At 40.1% G+C, this 16,856-nt stretch overlaps 1 protein-coding gene across 2 annotated transcripts in view; it reads right to left on the reverse strand.

Moving 5' to 3' along the window:
• LOC138403926 (AF4/FMR2 family member lilli-like) overlaps positions 1 to 16,856 on the reverse strand; it is a 195,671-nt gene that overhangs the window by 42,444 nt on the left and 136,371 nt on the right. The window lies entirely within an intron of this gene.

Here is a 16,856-nt window from a genome sequence, read left to right on the forward strand (position 1 = left end):
CTGAGCTTAGGGCGTTGCATAATGAACTTTGTAGCCCGCTAATTAGGAATTATAATCGCTTGTGTACACGGCCCTCTGTGAGGAACGGTCCCTCCCGACGCTATTATTACTCCGCATCCAAACCGTAGGGTTGAATCGCGTTGATTGTTATTCGCACATCAACATGTTTGCGTTGCATCGATTTTCGAGACGCCCGCCGCGTCACGTACGCATAGAATATGTCCTTAAAATACTCAAAACTACATTCAGACTCCAAATCTTCTATCCTAATATTAAAATGAATCACTAAATGTGTTGGTCATCGCAAATCACGAGAACAGCTGAATCGATTTCGCTAATTCTTTTTTCATAATATTCCTTTAAGTACGGGGTTGGTTCTTACGGAGAGAAGAATTTAAAAAAATCCTGAAAAAGAATCGAGTGTTAGGCGGTACGAATTTCGCCGGGGCAGCTAGTTAACAATAATAATAATAATCCGTTCTTTTCTATCCCAAACAAATTTCAACAAAAAGATAAAATCCAAGTAGGTAGGGTAGGTAGGTACCTACATTACTCTGTTCAAAATCCTACTACCTTTTCACCGCAGTAAAATATTTTCAATACCCTCAATACCAACAACAAAGCATTTGTATTATAGTCCAAGAGTTAGTTGTAAAAGTGATAAGTGAAATGAAGAAATGAATTTGATTTGCTAGGTAGGTAAACGACAAAAAGCATTTTGTTAATAAAACGATCATAAGTTCAGACCGAAATTAAAAACTCTTAAGTCACTAACTTAGTGAAAGAACATAGTGGTTAGTGACTAGTCCAGTGTACATAATTCAGTCCATTGTCCGTCTATTTTGTTATTTTAACTCTTTGATTATAAACGAACGCATTGCATTATTAATATAATTGATTTATTTATATTATTATATTATGGTCTGGTATCATTTGTCTAACCATGTGGTAAAAGTACGATTAATTGACGGTTGTGACGATTCACTTATAACGTGCATCATTCCACTTGATTATTTTACGGTCAACTCCGTGACTATAAATAGACGAATGTATATTTTACAAGTAGGTACTATATTATAAGTATTGATTTTTATATTTTAAAACTTATAAGCAGCTGCATATCTACACGCGTGATAAAAAATGCGCCTACATTATTAAGACCGTGAGATAAAATATGTACCGTCGCGCTTACACGTGACAAAAGTGCTACGTTATTGAAGCCGTTGTATGAGGTACAGTCGCGTAAAACGTGGCGACACAGGGCCGTGACGAAGGTACACTCGCGTTGAAAAGTGCAACACTAGCGACGCCATGGGACGTCACGGCGAGACGACGCGCGCGAATGTACTGACCGCACGCTTTCGGCTTTTCGGACGCAACGCACCTCCTGGCTCCGATGCATATGCACTATTCCTATGCATTGGAATAGTGGGGATATGGGGATAAGTTACGACGAAATTTAATAAACAAGGGTTGGTTTGACGATGAATGGGCACTATGCAAATTTATTTGTAGTATCGTAGGGTGTTAGATGAGTAGGTAGAATTCTTAAGACTTTATTAAGGGTCACAACTCACAAAATATATGCGTATTGTTTTAAAAGAATACAAAATCGAATGGAACAAAATATCTATTATTGAATGAGACGGCAGAACAGATTTTCATCAAACATCGATTATACAGGCTTTAAAGAAAAGAAACCGCATTCAAATCGGTCCATTCGTTTGAGCGCTATGGTGACACAGGCAGACAAACAGATACCTACCTACACAAATTCACACATTAAACTTATAATAGGCATTTATTTAAATACTAGCCGATGCCCGCGACTTCGTATGCGTGGATTTAGGTTTTTAAAAATCCTGTGGGAACTCCAAAATTTTCCGGAATAAAAAGTAGCCTATGTTCTTCCCCGGGTTGCAAGCTACCTCTGTACCAAATTTCGTCTAAATCGGTTAAACGGTTGAGCCGTGAAAAGCTACCAGACAGACAGACAGACACACTTTCGCATTTATAATATTATTATATAAAAGGAAAAGGTGACTCACAGACTGACTGACTGATATATCAACGTACAGCTACTGGAAGGATCGGGCTGTTTGGCATGCACATAGCTATTATGACGCAGACATCGACTAAGAAAGTGTTTTTGAAAATCCAAATTTTGATAATGCAGATTTCATGCGTGGCCGTTATTTCGAAAAAGAAAAGAAAATGGCGGACACTGAGGTAGGTCAGGCTCCATACTAAAATAATCAAACCCCTTTGTGTAGTCCATGCGGACGAAGTCGCGGGCATAAGCTAGTGACTATAGTAGAAGACGGAAGCGTCGTCGAGGTGATAAATTCCATACGCATCACATTAATTACAAAGCAAAGAAACCGTTGATACAGCGAACTCGAGCGCGTTGCAATCCAGAGATGGTTTATAAATCCTAATTTTATCTACGCCGCGATTAATGAGCAATTAAAAGCATGTGCATCGGAATATTTCAAGGGAGCGTGCGGTGGCGGCGCGTGCCCGACGTCGGCGTCACACCGACGCGCCGTCTCTACAAGCTATTTTCGTTTCTCCGCCACCAACAAATGCTTAAGTTAAACGATCTACTTTAAAATACAACGATACAACGTACAGTACCTATGATCTAAAGAATAAACTGACTGACTGACATTTCGACGTACAGCCGGGTCTAGAAACTAGAGATTTTTCATGTTGATTTTTCCAAATATATTAGGTACCAAACTTCAGATAGGCACAGCTCACACATTCGCATTTTAAAAAGTGGAATCACAGATTTCACATATACCTACATACCTACGGCCGCGGTGTTGGGTAAACCGACGCCTACGAACAGGCTCAAAACATGGGCACCCGCATGGCGCCCGTTATCAATCTACAGTGCGACAAGGCTCTTTTGACGCGTGGCGAAAATCGGAACTAACGTTGCCGTCAAGTGTCCCCTTTGTTCTTGGTTGAATAGTCTAAGTGTATCATATCTGGTTTATTTAATTATTTAGTTTTTCTAATGGTAAAAGGAATGCATAGGTACCTATATTAAAATTAACTAAATAGGGTTTCAAAATACTTTTCATATCAGCTTTGCAATCAGATTCTTTTGTAAATCAGCGCTATAGAGGGTTCTCTTGAATCTTCATCATTATCATTAAAATCAAATTATTTATTTATTTGCTACTGAAAAAAGGTTCCTTGTAAAAGCTACTTTGGAACTTTTACGCAATTTTGGGTGTGTCATGCAGACCAAAACAAAAAACTATTCCGATTGAAATAGTCTGAGCACATTTCATAGCACGTGTTAGTAGCATATGGAGTGCGGGAGGCCGCGAACGACTTAAGACAGGTGCTCAACAGGTGTGTTTGTAGCAGAGGGTCCGATTGTACGATTTAAAAGACAGACGTACGACGTGACGTCGAGTATACGGCGCGAGACAAAGAGATCTTGAAGAAAACTGATGTTTTATGCGGTCAACTAAATGACACACCATACGAAATAGAGCCTTGTTGTATAGCTTTATGCCCTCAGCTCGCTCTCGTGAAATGTAGAATTGAAAGAATGAATAAACTTTCACAATCGGTTGAAGATGATGATGATACTTCCATACTGGAGATCTACATTTCAATCAGTTTCTAAACCCAGTTGAAGCTGCACACTTGGTATGTCATTCAGTGATTTTCCCTTTTTAAAATTAAATATAGGTGTGCAGATGACGCTGTTACGAGATAGGCAAAAGTTATAACTCAATGTAGCATATTATTACCGCTGCGCTACAAGTTTTTCAATCAACAACGTACTGTGATTTGTGACATAAGGTGCTTGTACTGTTTCTATTTTAGTCCTTGTTCTGTCGTTTTCTATTCCCTCGTGGAGAAGAGGCGATGCATACATCCACTAATACAGTAGTCGGTATTCAGTACCCAATATAGAAACGCATTAACGATCGAAACCAGATAATCGGTTTCACATCGCTCTATTTTCATTTGTTTTCGACTATTTTGGATTTACGGGTAATGTTAGTGGTCAGGCCCATGGTTCATGCAAGCGTAAGTTTAATTGTGTAGGAACGCGATTTGATATCGATTGCATTAACGTAATGTTTTGATATCAATATCTTTGGATTCAATTCCCGAATAGCGATATCCAAAAAAATTAAATAAGGGCTGAACCATTGATATCTGTGGGCTAAACAACCACCAAATCAACATACTCGTAATTGTAAAAGACATTATATCACAAACGCTCAGACAGAGAACTTGAAATTTTATACAAATTCTCTCTATAACTTAGACCCCTAAATATTTTGAGATATTCTAACAGAACCAAGCGGAACCAGACGAAGTTACGGGAACGAGTTAGTCAACCTTTATTGGAGAGTAAATCAGCCTGTCGGCTGCATTGGATATCGCTGGTCGTGACTCAAGTATAGAGCATACTTGAGACGGTTAATAGGAAATTACCCATTTGGATGCCCTACCTAGGCATCGCTGGTTGGATGACGCGTATAAAGACCAGTAGGTAAGCTCTCGGAAAATTTGATTGGTATGAAGTAGCGCAAAAGAAGTTTTGATGCTTCTAGTATCGGGAGTTAAGGTCAACGAAATAAGATACGATGACTGCCAAATTTTTCGTTAGTAGAAGTAACTTTTCAATGGCAAACCTGTCGGTAACAGAAGACGTGGTACTCCAACCAATACCTGCGGGGTGATTCGCTAACTCAGTTTCTAACACTGAATGATAGCCACTGAGATCATTTTTTAATCCGTTGAAGGTTTTCTACGAAAAAATATTTTAATATCACTCAGTGAAGCAGCAATGTAGAACCAACCAACCTCGGTAGCTATCATTTAGTGTTAGACATTGAGTTAGCGAATCACCTAGCTGCACCAGAGTGAACTGGAGTGAGGGAACTCTCGGTTTAACCCTGAATCGACAATATGTCAAATATTTGGCTATGGTGACGTAAAATCAAAGATAAACAGGGCTACTTTAGGGCTACCTGCAAATTTGCCCCTGCCAGTGACGTCGAAGCCTCAACGTTTTGTTAGAAGTTCCTAACTGTCGCAAACTGTGCCTGGAGTCCATTTAGGAAGAACTTAAAAGAGTTGGACTCTCTCGAAACCAAATTAAGGCAGATGTCAAGGCCATGGAAAACTATCGCTACCTAATGTACCACGGAGGACCAAAATAATTTAATGATCACCATCAACTGGTGTATTAAATTTAGATAGGACCATCGATATAAATAAATGACAAGATATGGTCAAGCGAACAAAGTTTTCCACGGTTTTGGAACCAAATAAATCAGCGCCACCTCTTAGATACTAATGAACGACCCGTTTGAAATCCAGACGTCACTGAGTTTGCATTGGTGCTAAAGCACCAATGCAAAACACGCATCAGTCGGTGCCATTTTGGTTGTTCAATAGCCCTGTGCGAAGTAGTGGTGTGCTGATGTACGAAGTATCATATATAAGTCAATGGATAGGACTTTGTTCTGTTAAGTAAAAATAATAATCACCATGATACGTTTTTTTCACGCATCAATAAGCGACGATTGTTGTAAAAAGGCTTCGTTTTCAACATTTTAAACGAAAAGAGATTTTAATCGTTCTTTGTTCGAGCAATTTTTGTTGGCCAAACAATTTATACACAATAAGCGATTCCACATTATCATCGCCGCGTCTGCGGAGGGTCGCTTTACACATGAATGCGCTGAAATCACTACCCCAAAATTAATATCACCCGACGAAATTAAATGACCCGTCCATCCAATACCGCGCGTATGTATTTCACGGAGACACATTGGTTAGTCATGTAAAGTTAAGCTTACAGCGTTTATTAATTTGCTAAATGGCTGCAGGCAATTTTGGTATTACCTACGAATGAAATAGAGGTTATTTGTGCTTGTGGGGTTGAAGCTAACTACTTGCCTGGTAAAGGATACCAACGTGGTGGCTTTTGAAATTGGTTGGTTAGCGTTCCCCCTATAATTGGATAAGTAACACAAACAAGTGAAGATGCTAAACACTTTACATAAATATATCAGTAGGTATCTATACCAACCTAAGTATGGGAAAAATTTAAAACAGAATGACTTACGTACTGCTATGAATTTGTATTGTCATGTAGTAGAAGTGAGTAAAAAAACCGGTCAAGTGCGAGATGCTCACAAACGAAAAGTTCCGTACCATCATTTTTTTGAGATGTAAACATACATACCCTCAAACACCAACATACTTAAAAGAACGGTTTTCCTATCTTGGTGAGAACCATCAGTTCTCCCTCCGCTCCAGCACCGACAATAAGCTTATGACTCCACACAGCTGCACGGTATACTATGGTAACTCTTTCACCACTAACAGTGTCAAGCTCTGGAATACTCTCCCAGCTGAAATACGTCAGGCGAAATCCTTAAACACCTTCAAAAATCGTTTGAAGAACTATTATTTATCTATGTAAACAGAATTATGTAGTATATTATAGAGATATGTATATGGGTATATATATTTATATATATTTGTGTATTATTAGAATGTACTGTGTATGTAGTCTAATTTATAATAATAACTAGGGCCATTTTCGGCTGCTGCACCAACCCGTGCTTTCGTGATTCCTTTCGTCAAAGGTTGCCTGGAAGAGATCGCTTTAGCGATAAGGCCGCCTTTGCATGCTACATCTATTAGAATAAGATCCTGTATTGTGTTTTTTCAATGTTTGCTTTGTGTTGTGTGCAATAAAGTGTCAATAAATAAATAAATAAAAATACATAATTTACTGTGTTCGGATTTTCCCCTTTACTTGTGCTACCTGCCCATTATTCTAGGTCAAAGGGACCATATAGGTACCATTTAGATATAGGTTTTGAATCCGTTGGTAATGATAGACACGACAGACAGACAAAGAAGTGATCCTATAAGGGTTCCTTTTTTCTCTGGAGATATGGAACCCTAAAAACTCTAAAAAAGTCTTCTGCAAGTGAAAACGCGCGTCAGTAGCATCAGATGCGCGGTAAAAATGTATCTACTACGACTTCCACTGACGTAATCAGCATTTCTTCGATGCGACTTATTCAGCCGAATTTTGCGACTGATGTCACAGGCATAGCCTACATTACATACTATATTATAAATGGGAAAGTGTGTCTGTCTATCTGCTAGCTTTTCACGGCCCAACCGTTAAACCGATTTTAATGAAATTTGGCACAGAGGTAGCTTACATACCGGAGAGGGACATAGGCTACTTTTTATTCCAGAAAATTAAAGAGTTTCCACGGGATTTTAAAACATAAATCCACGCGGCCATCTACCTATCTATCAAAAAATGATTAAATCAGTACCCTTGTTATCAGTACCCTTATTTTAAATGCGAAAGTGTGTTTGTTTGTTGGTTAATTGGTTTGTCGGTTTATTGGTTTGTCCTTCAATCACGCCGCAACGGAGCGTCGGATTGACGTGATTTTTTGCAGAGATATAGATAAAGACCTGGAGAGTGACATAGGCTACTTTTATCCCGGAAAATCAAAGAGTTCCTACGGGATTTTTAAAAAACCTAATTCCATGCGGACGAAGTCGCGGGCATCAGCTAGTGAAAAATGAAAATGATCTGGTTTTCAATATTAGGGAATTCGTGGTGTGCAATGTGCATATGATGCAGCTTCGACGGCTCTTGCGGGTGGTCTCGTGGTACATCACCTTAAGGGAATAAAGAAAATAAAACGCGAAAGGTTTATTCAACCAGCCGTGCGTGAGTGTAGGTAATCAAAGAAATTCGAGTAAGACGATGCCTTACAAGTTGGTAAACAAGGCACATTTCGCTTTTTATAAGGTTTCTCGTGATTTAGACAAAGAAGTGGGTAGATACTCTTTACTGGAAAGTACTCAGTGCATACACCTTTACTTCAAACTAGCTTATGCCCGCGACTTCGTTCGTGTGGACTACACAAATTTCGGACGCCTATTTTACCTCCTTAGGGGTTGAATTTTTAAAAATACTTTCTAAGCGGATGTCTACGTCATAATAGCTATCTGCATGCCAAATTTCAGCCCGATCCGTCCAGTAGTTTGAGCTGCGCGTTGATAGATCAGTCAATCCTTTTATATTTTAGAAGAAAAGAAGAAATAGAGAAAGACTTCAAGATCGATTTAGTACCTCAAAAGTTATAAAAAAGCAGTCTAGTAATTGTGCAGATAAAAGTTCCTGAAATTGAAACATCATCATCATCACGATCAACTCATAGCCGGCTCACTATTGAGCACGGGTCTCCTCTCAGAACGAGAAGGGTTTGGCCCACAGACGTCTACCGCGCTGGCCAAGGATTGGCAGATTTCAAATACCTTTGCGAACATTAACAACTACGAGGCATGCAGCTTTTCTCACCATGTTTTCCTACACCGTTAAAACAATTGAGTTACTGTACTGAGTATTCTGAGTTTCACTAATAAAGATTTTCTAAAAAAAAAACAGCAGGGATGTTTGTCGATAAATCCGAGAATCATCGCACAACACTAAGCACATTGGTAAACACATAGTAAGAACATCAGCTACCGCACGCTACAACAAGCGAGAGTTAGCGAAAGTAAGAACATCGATAATTCAGTTTAATCGATTTTAAAACATATCGATATCTTGTTTTGCACTTGTAAACGATCACGACGCCAGCATTGAGGCATAGCTCCACGAAACGGTTAGCCTTAATTAATTTAATTAACGATACGACATATACCGCGGCACGCGATACGAAAAAGAGCCTCCCGATCGAATCACCTGATGACACTGATCTCTAGTCTCTACTCTCTACTACTACAAATACGCTGGACATGCGATTGCCGACCTTATTTTGAAGCAACTTGATTTTCACCATATTGCCGCTCACACAGAAGTGAGCGTCATGTGATCGTACTCGGAACTAAATGTTAGTGATGGTGATGTCCACAAAATGTCAACACGAAGACCATTTGTGATTTGACACAAAGTGTTAAGGTATGGTTCCGAACCACGCTGCACGCAGCAGCGCTGCCGCAACAGTGCTGTCACCAGCTGTCACAGTCCTGTCGCGGCACTACTGGTCCCCATACAATCTCTATAAGCTTATATGACACTAGCTGATCCCGGTGGCTTCGCCCGCGTGTACATAATATAGCCTATGTCACTCAGGAATAATGTAACTTTCTACTGGTGAAAGAATTTTCAAAATCGGTTCAGTAGTTCCAGAGATTACCCCCTACAAACAAACTTAACGACATTACTTCTTTATAATATTAATAGTATAATAGTATAGATTACATTCCGAGCTAGGCAGCAATGTCCGCTACATTGCTGCCGCGACATTTCTGCCTAGCTCGGAATGTAATGTCATATAAGCTTATAGAGATTGTATGGGGACCAGTAGTGCCGTGACAGGACTTGTGACAGCTGGTGACAGCACTGTTGCGGCAGCGCTGCTGCGTGCAGCGTGGTTCAGAATTCTCGGTACGCTCTGTGAGGCGCTTCGAATTGGCACAGAAACTAACAGTAAATTTGTAGGGCCCAACTCTTCCAGCGCACTTCAATAAGTTCATTTTAGTGCCTGATGACAATGGACACGAATAAAATCACTGCGTAGTCGAGATGGTTCCACGCAGTCCCTAATAGGGTTGTTAAAATTCCGTCCGAGGTCAAAAGAAATATACCGCGGGGCTTTAAACTTTAACTTAAATGTAACAACCATTGCTTCAGAGTCCAGCTGGTAAATTCCGGAAATGCTGCATCAATCATTATTATAATGCGTACAGAATGACTACTCACACGCCATTTTAACTTTATGTGCAAATCATGTCATGTCAAACGTACGATTTTAGTCCTTATTTTATAGGTGACCCGTACTTTTGACATGACAGTTGACTCACAGAGTTAAAATGGCGCGTGAGAAGTCATTTTGTACGGACTATACATTATTTGAATTATTGTTTGACGCAAACAACGCATTGTAACCAATTGTGAGCGAGTATCAGCCAATCAGAGGTGATTGCGATCGTCACATTGTATAGATGTCAAACAATGGCGGTAGGCCCTTAGCCCTTAGGATCCCTATCGAGGACTCTATCTATGTGCCCCGCCAATTACCACATCAGCTATGCGACCTGTTGAGCTGTCGGTTACTCTGATTCTTCCCATTTCTGATTTGATCAGCGATAGAGAAACAATCGACTGCTGAGTTTTTTTTTAATAAAAATAAATAAATAAATAAACTTTTATTTCAGGCAAAAGTACACCCATAATTGTGTGTTAGTACAGAAACAATTACTCAACCTATGTTAGTACCTACTTATTAGGTACTAGCTTAAACTTAACAACTAATTCTACTAAGACTAAAACTAATCCTATCTACAATGCCAGTTTTTAAATTTAGACTGGCTCTTTGCTGCAATCAAACCTGCTGGTAAGTGTTGGTATTGGTACAGACTAAATCGGAGCGCGCTTGCATAGACGATGCCCATGCACCCTTGTTTTGAATGATAATTCAATCTAAAGTATCGATATGTCGTACGACATTCAAAGTTAGTTGTGACTTTGTGAGTATATTTTGCCGGACGGTTCGTGGAGTTCCAGCGAAAAGATAGAGAAAAAGCGTACAGTCGTTGTACAGTTTGAACTTTATCTCTCGCAGCAATCCTATCGTGACCACGATTCATGCAACTGGGTCGAAATATCGATCATTCAAAATCATCGTATCACTCGTGGTACGTACCTACACTATTAATGTCGTTAAACCTCGAAATAAGCCTAAAATCATTAGATACCTAAGTGAATCCTTTTGAATCTAAAATCTGAATCCATTAATAACCACCAGAGACAATAGGGTATCTTACGAGACTTTAGAAGCAATTTGGAATCTAATAACAGAAGGAATTGGAATGAGTACACAATATGGATGTAAAGAATTTATCACCTGTCCATAAAGAAGATGAACAACACCATTGCGCAACCGAGATTACTTCACGCATTCTCTAGTTAATGGAATCGTTAAAATTCCGTCCGAGGTCGCACGAAATCTACCGTGGCACTCAAAATTCAAACTTTGAGCTCAAATAGGACGTGGTCGAAAATAGTCCGACTGTGAACCGATGTAGTGGCAAAAATGGACGAAATAATCAGCCCCCAAACCGGAAACTTAAAGTAGGCCGCCTTTCTGGCGCTCGAGCCGGATATTGGTAGGTGAAAATGAACTTTCAATTTGAAACGACATTTTTATTAACAGTTCTTAAACATACTTTGTTCTTGCTCAATATGAACATACTTGTAAAAGTAATTGCTATCTACTGGTGAAACTACCAATGGCTGGCTATGTGCGGATTGGTGGTCAACCAATCCGCACATAGCCAGGGTGGTAGACTAAGGCCAAACCCTTCTTACTCTGAGAGGAGACCCGTGCTCTGCAGTGAGCCGGCGATGGGTTGATTATGATGATGATGATGGTGAAACTATATTATACCCGGCTGAGTTTGTTGTGGGCTCTTCTCAGACCTGGGCGCGTTTGGACCCTAGTAGCTTTAGTTTTAAGTACGCGTAAAAATTATCACCACTAAATTATCATCATCTTCCAAATGCAACAACCGACCATAAAAAGTGTTACCTAGCTATTTTGAACAAAACATTTGACTTTTGACTAAAATGAGGGCAGATTTAGAAGACCCCAAATTAGGTGGACAGACGACATTACTTCAAATGAGTTGCAGGGAGCCCTTGGATGTGGTGTGACTAAACAGGTATTTAAATTGAATTAAATTGGATAAAGAATTAATAGTCATACTCGTAGCTGATATAAGAAAGAAAACGGGTAAGTGACGGGCGCCCTACCACCGATAAACTTCAATTTCGGCCCGTGTAAATAACGCCTTCATTATCCCATCTATTAGTATCCAAAGTTCGAATTCTAGCAAAATGGATCTTAAGGAAACAAATTAAGATCGAATTTTCTCAGTAGATACTCGATGTGATAAGCCATTTTTCCGTGTCAAGGGTGAGTTCGGGGGCGACAGCGTTCGTTGCGGCGAAACGTCTTTAATATTGAAGCTTGGAGAGGTTAAACAAAGGAGAGGCTTTGGTTATGGAATTGCTACGGGAATTTACATTCGACCAGATTCTACAGAGTACCATGCAAGCCTGTAAGGAGTAAGCCACTTGAATTAATTCCCTGAACAAGTTGCCTTCTCCTGGCTAGTTATCACTCTAGTAGGGAAGCTTTATTTCTAAAGGACGCAGCTTTGAGGTAAGCTTTTAGCCAAGAGTTTGGATCTATATAGCTGTAACATTTCTAAACCCTTTTTATAACTGTTGTACATTTTATAGTACTCTACAATACTTTAATGTGTTACATGGTATCAACCTTGTCTATTTAGTTTTGTTTAAGTTTAATTAGTTTCGCTATATCTGCTTAATATTTTATATTGTAAGTGTATTTAATATGTATTTATAGAAGAATGTGCAAGAACTTGTGTACAGTACGCGACAGGTTGAGATGGCAATCGGGGTATGAGGCGGGAGGACGCCCCGCATTATCCCGCACCGGGTTAGCGCAGGGTCTATGCGGGTATGAGGGGCATCCCACCCCGATTACCATCTTGACCAGCTGTCGCGTAATATAATGTTATAACTATTTTTTAAATGTACTAATGAAATAAATGTGATCTCCACAAGTTGCAACTGTCCTTATTGGCTTAATGTTACTGTGAGGATGCATTTCAACTGACACGGAGACGAGCGGACCGGAGCGCAGACGTGTGCTCTTCGACCAATCACATTCTTAAGAAATGACGTGATAAAATTATCATATAATCTAACAATAACCTGATTGGTCAACTAAACACGTCTCAACCCCACTCCGCCGCTATCCAGAATAGTGACTGCCATTGTGATGACCTGCGACGACCGCTGATAAAAAATCTATGACGTAAAATAAAACAAATTGGTCTTAGGTAGGTATAATGTATCAGTAATGGTTCTTGAAATGGTCTAGAACTACATACAATCGTGTCATCAGGAACTTGAAAACAAGGCATACAATCATAGGGCGGCAAGATGAAACAACAGAATGTAGGCGAGCCCGGTATTGAAGATACGCATGTGGGTACTTCCCGTAAGCATTTCTCTTGGCAACGGTAGGCAAGTGATAGTTTACCGTTGAATGCAAGCGCCATTACACACTACCGCAGGCCACGGGTTAGGCTCCAACGAAGATCAAACTAGCGACTTGTCGCACGACAAATCACATCTTTATTTTGTAATTTTTTTTTTAAAGAAAACGACAAGTTTATTATAACTAAGCTTGTGCTAGGAGTATGTACGACAATAGTGCAAGGGGTGGGGTTTGAACCGGCGACCTTCCGGATTTCAGTCCGCTCGCGCTCCTTTGACCGTTGAGCTATCGAGGCTATTGTGGGTAACATTGTATAGAAATATAAGATCTTAGAACCGATGGATGATGGAGTATCAGGCTGAGATCTGTAGAGTGTGCTTGGACTTTGCTCGGACTTAAGCTTCAGTTACAACGAGACAGATTTACGTCAGCGATTTAACGCTGTTTTGTTTTAACATTGATTTAAGTATGTACAAAGTCAAAGTGCGCTATATAGGTCTCAGGCTAAAGGTACAAACTTTTAGCGATGTGCCGCGCGACGCGACGATACGCGTCAGCGCTCCATAATATGCTTCACATAGCAGCGCCGCGTCGCTCAAGTGCGCAGCGAAGTGTAAGTGCGTAGGGCCCCTAGACGACATCAAACGATTCACAGGAAGCTGCTGGATTCAGGCGGCACAAGTGCTACCGTCCAATTACACCCATCAAAATAATCGTTGCAGCAAATGTGTGCAGGAAGACGGGCGGGCGGACAAAAGTCATAAAATAAAAAGTCTCTAGTATGATTTCGACCTTACGCTCTGCCGCAGGCCACATCTCAGGGTCTTAGCGCGCCGACTGCGGAGTGCTTGTGATATGGGATATGGGATATGGGTCTACAACGTATTTCTCACAACCAATTGAATGTTTGTGCCATTTGCAAACGGAATGTTTAAATGATTTCTAATTTCCAATTCACGATTTGCAAAAACTAAGATTGATTTTTATTTTATTTTATTTAGATACAAGTTAGCCCTTGACTGTAATCTCACCTGGTGGTAAGTGATGATGCAGTCTAAAATGGAAGCGGGCTAACCTACATAGAAGGGGTATGGCAGTTTTTATTAAACCCACACGCCATTGGTTTCTACACGGCATCGTACCGGAACGCCAAATCGCTTGGCGTCTCTGCTTTGCCGGTAGGGTGGTAAACTGGTAACTAGCCACGGCCGAAGCCTCCCACCAGACCAAACCAGAAATTTAGAAATTATAAAATTCAGACAACAGCGCTTACCACTGCGTCAGGGAGGTCGTCAAAAGAAAATAGGTCAGGAACTTCTACATACATATATGCTTCGGTACACCGCGCCTAAATCCAACGCATTCCTGCGACTCTTTTGCAAATACCTTCTGTCCCCCGTGCCCAAATAGAGAGTTCTGGCAATGCTTCGCTTTTCAGTGCGAGGTTGCCATTCAAGCGCCTTGGAAACACATTTATATCGGTTCTTTGAATTATACGAGCTGCCCTAAGCAAATCTTTCAACGCAGCGTTCCCAATTAACAGGTACTTCGATTTATTAGCACCATCAAAGCTAATAGTGGCTATTCAGAATGTACACTTTAGCGAATCGTTCCGCGGTGCGAAGCTAAACCATCGATACACTTGAATCATGAATGCAGCGGGGATATAGGTCAGCATTAGGATGCAGCGGGGCTCTGCCAATGGACCGCTCCTAACGCGTTACTCTATACATAGTGTGCACAGTGTATGATGTGCATGTATATTGTATGTACTCTCGATGTATTATTCCCATTCCATCCAGGCCAAACTGGCCGCATAATGTACGTATAATATTTTCTATAGTTTTTCTTAATAACGTATGGAATAGGGACCAAAATAGCAAGAAGAGAATCGAACTAATAAACAAGGCACAATTGGCTGGGCAGCGTGTATCACTCCCAATATCATAAATGTACCTCACTACCGCTATTATAAATGTGAAAGTATGTTTGTTTGTTGGTTTGTCCTTCAATCACGTCGCAACAGAGCAACGGACAGACGGAGCAACGCGTGGATTTAGGTTTTTAACAATCGCGCGGGAATTCTTCGATTAAAAAGTGTCGGGATAAAAAGTAGCCTATGTCACTTTCCCGGTCTTTATCTATACCCATGCAAAAAATCACGTCAATCCGTTGGGCTGTTTGAAGGACAAACCAAAAACCAATAAACCAATAAACCAACAAACAAACACACTTTCACATTTATAATAAGGGTACTGATGACAGATTCGCGCTTTGCCACCTACTCTTACCCGTGGATAGCATCTTCAAGTCATAAGAAACGAAAGTGAAAATCTTAATTCCATAAAATTAACGAGCAAGTAACAAAAATCATTCAGAAGATTTATAATTCCACTTTTCCACAGACCATAAAAACCCTTTACAAACCCTATCCTTTGTTATAACTCCAAAGATTTGCGCAGAAAGTGCGCAGTTGAGCGGCCGTTGGTACCTCTAACCCTTTATAATTTAATTGACGTTGATTTAACTCCCGGTAAACGCTGGCTCTAATTCGAGGGGACTAAAAAACCTTGCCGGTAAAATTCCACTGTGAATAATGGAACATGATTGCTACAATACTATAAATAATATAGCTATGGAGAGAACAGCAGGTGAAATAGATGAATCCGGTAAGCGGCGAATGTTTGCATCTCTCAATAAAAGTTACATAACGTGTCTAAATTGTGTTTTTTTTTAAATTATAGACTAGCGCTTGGCTGCAATCAGATCTGGTGGCAAGTCATGATGCAGTCTAAGATGGAGCGCGCTTGTCTAGAAAATGCCTATTCACTCTTGACTTGAAGGTACCCATATTATAATTGGAGGGGAAAACTGTAGTACCCAATCTGTAAACGAAACTAAAATGACAGGTAAATGAGGTGTAAATATATTGCTATCCCTTTCATAATGCTCTCTGCAGAAAAGGACTAGATTTAGACTTGCTCATTTAAATTCTAGAGATTGTCTAGGACATAATTCCACATTATAATATTATGTTCCATTTTGCCGTAGAGATCTTAGTGCAAAAAAAATCTTAAGAGGTAGGTAAATACTAAATAGGTATTTTGAAATTAAACCATCTTTACTGTAGGTATACCGTAAGATGTTCATTCATTCATTCATTAATGAAATGTTTAAAAAGTGTAGGTACCTACACATAACACGAGTTGCAACAGTTTTAAACTCAAGCTCCAATGTTATGAATTTCATGCTACAAGACTCGCGATTAGACTCTTCAGCGTGTTAGGTGTTAAAATTGGATGCACCAAAACCGTTCTAGGCAAACGACGAATAATTTAAATCTCATTGCCTCTACTCACAAAGGGGACTAGGGATAGAGCAACTATCTCTTGAAAATAGATCTAGGATAAAGGGAGACCACGTTTAAGGCCGCGGCCTCGACGACAGCGAGAGGCGGGGCGGGAGCGACTGCGGGAGCGGGGCGATAACAAATACGCATCATTTTTAGCGCTTGAACTACTGTGAGTGACATCCATTCATTAGTAAATAAATCAGCAACCTTATTATTATAAATGCGAAAGTTTGTTGGTTTGTCCTTCAATCACGTCGCAACGGTGCAACGGATTGACGTGATTTTGCATGGGTATAGATAAAGACTTGGAGAGTGACATAGGCTACTTTTTATCCCGGAAAATCAAAGAGCTCCCAAGGGATTTTTAAAAAAAC

Source organism: Maniola hyperantus, chromosome 22 (genome assembly GCF_902806685.2).
Source record: "Maniola hyperantus chromosome 22, iAphHyp1.2, whole genome shotgun sequence".
Classification (NCBI taxonomy): domain Eukaryota; kingdom Metazoa; phylum Arthropoda; class Insecta; order Lepidoptera; family Nymphalidae; genus Maniola; species Maniola hyperantus.